At 36.7% G+C, this 5,170-nt stretch overlaps 1 long non-coding RNA gene across 2 annotated transcripts; it reads right to left on the bottom strand.

Annotated features, from left to right (window-relative positions):
* Positions 1 to 258: 258 nt before the first annotated feature.
* On the bottom strand, positions 259 to 3,353 carry LOC145431867 (uncharacterized). Of its 2 annotated transcripts, XR_013912173.1 has the most exons (5): positions 3,311 to 3,352; positions 2,574 to 3,189; positions 2,063 to 2,215; positions 1,606 to 1,696; positions 259 to 1,011 (listed from the first exon to the last, which is right to left on the bottom strand). It is a non-coding gene; the product is annotated as an uncharacterized LOC145431867 (long non-coding RNA). The 2 variants fall into 2 exon arrangements; XR_013912172.1 differs by having other exon boundaries at positions 2,574 to 3,353.
* Between the last annotated feature and the right edge of the window lie 1,817 nt (positions 3,354 to 5,170).

The following is a 5,170-nucleotide window of genomic DNA, read 5'->3' as shown; positions in this document are numbered from 1 at the left end:
TAATGTCAGTTCTTCCGTGTTCTCTGGAATCAATCACAGCAAAGAAATTGGACTGTTTCTTTTGAAAAATGTTGGGAAAGAACAATACAAAACATTCTATTTAAGGCCTCTAACGTCAAGATTCAGTTAAACAACAATTATAACTAAACAATTTGAGGTAATGTTAGTTTCCATTAACATTAAATTAGGTTACTGAATTGGCAAACACCTTCCTATTAACACTACCCATTTTACCCCAATAACTAAAGAAATTAGCACTTGCAGGTCAAAACCTTTATTCAAGAGACGCAAAAATAACATTGATACAGTGACTGTCAAAAATTACAGCACTGATCATACTGTGACATCTTGGTTCAAAACAGCACACTTAGAAATATTCAACGTTCTTTACTTCAACTGAATGAAACTGAAAATACCATTTCACACAACCCATATGGGATATTTAGACTGTATAACTGTTCACGCTACATCTCTTCACTAGTAAAAGAAAGAAAAAATACAAAGAGAAATTTAAAAATGCTGCCAAACAGACAAACAGAACTTGTACAGAGCAAAAGGAAAAACAAACAACAACAAAAAAACGGCTCGTCCTCATGGCAGTTGCAGAGTATATAAAAATGAACCCTGCGATCCGTTCCTGGAATTGAGCTTCAAAAATGCAGCAGAACAAGTGTGAGATTGAAATGTCCTCTCACCTAGAGCTGGTCACCTCACATGCATAACAGTGAGCTTCGTTGCAGGAGCAGTTTTGTCTTAGTTGTGAGCTTTTCTTGAGAGCTGAGTTGCATCCAACTCCATTACCACCCATTGAATCACCTCAAAAGTGTAGCAGAGTTGTGATGGGTAACTCATGTTGAAGGAATAAAAAAGGTCCAAACAGCATGGCTACTGCAAAGGTCACGTTATCCAGATCTTGAAGAACAACATCAGAAAAGTCATTGCCTGCCGCATCCTCTGGAGACAGATGTTCATTGTGGTTTTCTCAATCTGTGCAGTGGCCTCAGTCAAGTCCTGGTTAAACACAAAACATTTCTTTAAGATTCCTTTTTAAACTCATCTCTTTTGAATCTACCAGTTCTAATGTTAGAGTAATTTAAACCAATGCAAGCAACATAGTAAATAGCTATAGCCAAAGAGTGGCCTGCCATGCTGCCATTCATGGTCTAACAGAGTTTCTAAGAGAGGGTGAAAAACATAATAATTTCAAATGCTTTACATTAGTTTTTGTTAGAAAGACACCGGCCCATCAGAAATCCAGGCTATGTCACTCAGAAGATGTTAGAATTTAGACTTTCAGCCCCACAATTTGGTTAGCTGTTGGTCAGTTGGTCATTTTTTCAAACAAAAGCTAATATAAATATTGGTGGGATTTTCCTTTGTTCATTAGAATGACAAATTTAAAGTTTTTTCACACTGATGTGACCCCTAATACAGGGGTGAGGATGGGGCCTCAAGGGCCGGCGGCCGAGTTCACTACCAGGCCTCATGTGAACTTCAAATTATTAAAGAGGACTACTGGTCCTAACCAGTCCAATGAGGATCAAGTGGATAACTAAATGCATTTTTAAATGTTGCAAAGCCACAATCTACCCATAAAACACTCACCATGAACTCCTGCACCAAGATGTTGCAATTGTCTTTCACACAGATGCGGAGCACTTTGATGAGGGACTCCGAGCATTAATGTCATCCTTGACTATTATAACAAAGAAAACAGAGATTTGTGAACTTTTCAGTAGCACAGAAGAAAATGATCCCAGACAAAAACTCTTGACTTTTTAAACCAGTCAACATGCAACACCAGCATCTACAAAGCAATATCAAAAGTTCCTGTTTGACATCAACTTTATGGATATATAGTTTCCAGAACATTTATTTTTAAAAAAAGATAATTTTTTCTCAGTGGGCCAGTAAATGCATGACGAAAATTATGGCATCCTTTTAGTGGAATCATTACTCACAGGTAATAGTTGACTGTTTCAATGGATGTAGCATAAAAATCTTTTACTGACCTAATGCAATACATATACACTTTGTAGTTAAAGAATTTTAAAGTTCTTACTGTCATTATGGCAGCTACATCCTTTAGCTTTGTGCCCTGTTCCCCTGATCACTTTGCAAACACTTTCAGCAGACTGTCAGAGAAAAACTCAGCTCCGTCAGAAACCTTGACTGTAAAGGCATGGTTGGGATGCACTGGAATGCTGCATTTTATCTGAAATGACATAAAATTATTTTGAAATAACAGCAGGCACTGTGCTTGGTTAATCAGTAATGTTTTGTTGAATAAAAACTGTGTTTCCAGATCTTATGGGATTAAAAAAAATCCAAAGATGTTTGTTTCTGATTTGCAACCCAAGAACCCACAAGTTACAACCTCATTTCAGTTCAAGTGTGCATTAATGCGAGTCCAGTAATCACCTTTCTGGCAATACATACAGGTATAAGTTAAACCTATGGCAGATTTTGGATCTCTCAGTTGTATTAATAGGGTGAGTATGCATGCACCTAATAATTATAAAAAACCCATTATAATTAAGTTACAGAAACGAAAATAGAATATACTTTCTTACCATAACACCTTGAACCCACAATCCATCAGCTGACTCCTGGTGAAATGCAGAATAGAGGTCATCTCTCAATGTGCAGCAAAAAAAACAAAAACAAAAACAAAAGGACAGCAGGTGAGGGCAGGAGGGGTAGGGATGTAAGCTAGCATAATGCCGCTGATGATATTAGCTAAAGCTGTTCAATGTCCAAAATCTCACTAACACCACGGTGCAGTAAATACACAATGTAACTGAAGAGTCAGTTGACAAATCTATTCACACAGAAAACCAAATTATGTTATGAGCGCCTCGTAATTAGGTTTAATGTGATATTACGGCTCTTGTGCCAAAGACAAATTCAAATGAAAAAGCGCCAATTCTTTGACAACAGATAAAACAGCAAATAAGCTAACGGCTCTTTTTTAGCATGTTACATGGCGACACTCTAGACGTTTAACTACATTTGGCTGAAATATGGTAAAAATGAATTCAAAAAATCAAGACATACCAAAAACGTAGAGTTGGCTGCTCGACTTGACTGAGATGGATGCCTTTTTTAAACCACGATCCAAAGCCCGCGAGATGAAATCACGCGTGGTTTCACGAGATTTAACGTTGCTATCTTATTGACTTACTTCACCTGAACATGATATGAACAATTTAATACACCCTTTCTGCATATCATGTAGTTTTTACACTATATAGTTACATTTAACTTTAAAACATGAGGCAATTGTGTTAAATGCATGCAAGATGCTTACATAAATCCAAGAGATGGCCAGTCCCTTTTTTTCAGTGTAGTACTATAAACACCCTTTGTTCTACACAATACTGCAATGAAAGCAATTTTAGGTTCTATGACTCAAACCTCTTTCTCAAACAAATGTCCAAAGCCCATATCAGTTCTACTTCACTCTTCCTTTGTGCTATAAATAACAGCCTGGATGTGGAAGATAGACAGAATCATAAAGGGACCATTATATAAGTCGTGAGCATCTACACAGGCTGACCCTTGGTCTTTCTTCCCAGAGGAGTTGGTCAGATTGATGCTGGCTAGGTCACAGACAGCTGGGGCTTATTTGCCATGTATCCATCCCCAGGCAGAAGCCAAAGAGCTTTACGAGGTAGAGCAACATTCATGTGTAAACACTAGGCAGCAGTCATTTTGAGGAAGTGTGTCCGTGTGTACAGGAAGTTATGGAAGGGAGACTAAAATGCACAACTAATTTCAGTTTTGAACATGTTGGAGAAGATGTAACTCCTCTGTTATAACAATTAGACTTCCCAATACTTAGAAGCATAACGAAATTAAAGATGTCCAAATAGATCCATTAAGTTTTCAATCTAAAAAATCTCTACCTTGTAGTGCAATATTTCTTCAGATTTAATGTTCAGCAAATGACTCCAGCTGAAGATCTTCCAACCATTTATATGAGATAAAATCTTAATACAATCTGATATTTACATATGATACTTTTCATCAAACCAATGTGGCAAATTTAAATGTAAACATGCCACAATTTTGTCTTCCTCGCTGGTTATTTTATCTTTCTTAACAAATGCTTGATCAGTTCTTTGAAGATGGATGGATTTTATTTTTAGAACAGGAGAACGTGCTTGTGTGAATGGGTGAATAAGGCACGCTGTATAAAAAGTGATTTGAGTACTCAGAGAGTAGAACAGCACTATGTAAGAATCAGTCTATTTACCATATTTATATATGTGAGCAATGATCTTTTGATGATCTTTGGTGAATGGGAATTAAAATATATCCAGAAGATTTAAGCATAATGTAGAAAACATATAAAAATAAGTTAGGAATATCAAGCTTCAAATACTAGCCATTTTAAAATGTCTTATGCAAATGTATTTTTAAAATACTGATAATATTAGTGATAGTGATAATAATATAGTAGGACACAGACTGTATAACCACTGACACATTGTTTCATAGTTGTATCTTTGTCTCTGTTGTCATGGTATTTGCACCAGTGTTTGCTAAAAGCATCTTTCAGATGTTCAGCTGTGACAAACTATGCTTGTGTAATTTGCAAATCTTTTCAGTGGAAAAATATTTGTGGGTGAACAAAGTTTATAGGTTTAAAGCACCAGTAAAACAAACAAAAAGATTCTTCATGTATCAGATGACACAAATCTAAGAAATTTGTGGTTTTTGTGCCCATCATCCACATCTTCCTGTGGCTCAGACAGTAGTGACTGCAGGGCACGGCAATCCACTACACGCCGCGAAAATACAGAAATACAGCATAGCCATGAAATGTTGGAGCCTCTGTACATGTATGAATTTAAGGGGTGTTTACATGTGCCCACAATTACAAATTCATGCCAGTGTTTGTGTAGTAGGATCTCTATCTGTCCCCATGGAGAGCACTGAACTATAGAGTATTAACTTAGGATGAGTCACTGGAACATTCTTGGCTCAGAGGGAGCAAATCACATTTGTTCACTCTTCCCATCTGCCATGTAATGAGGGGAAAAGGAGAAAAAACAGGGAACCACACAGACAAATAACATTGTAACTGATGAATGACATCGATTTATTTATACAGCATTTATATAAAACAAACAACATGTGTGCAATACTAAATAAACGTTTTTCG

Source organism: Astatotilapia calliptera, chromosome 11, assembly GCF_964374335.1.
Source record: "Astatotilapia calliptera chromosome 11, fAstCal68.1, whole genome shotgun sequence".
NCBI classification, from domain to species: Eukaryota; Metazoa; Chordata; class Actinopteri; order Cichliformes; family Cichlidae; genus Astatotilapia; species Astatotilapia calliptera.
This window is presented reverse-complemented; position numbering and strand designations above follow the sequence as displayed.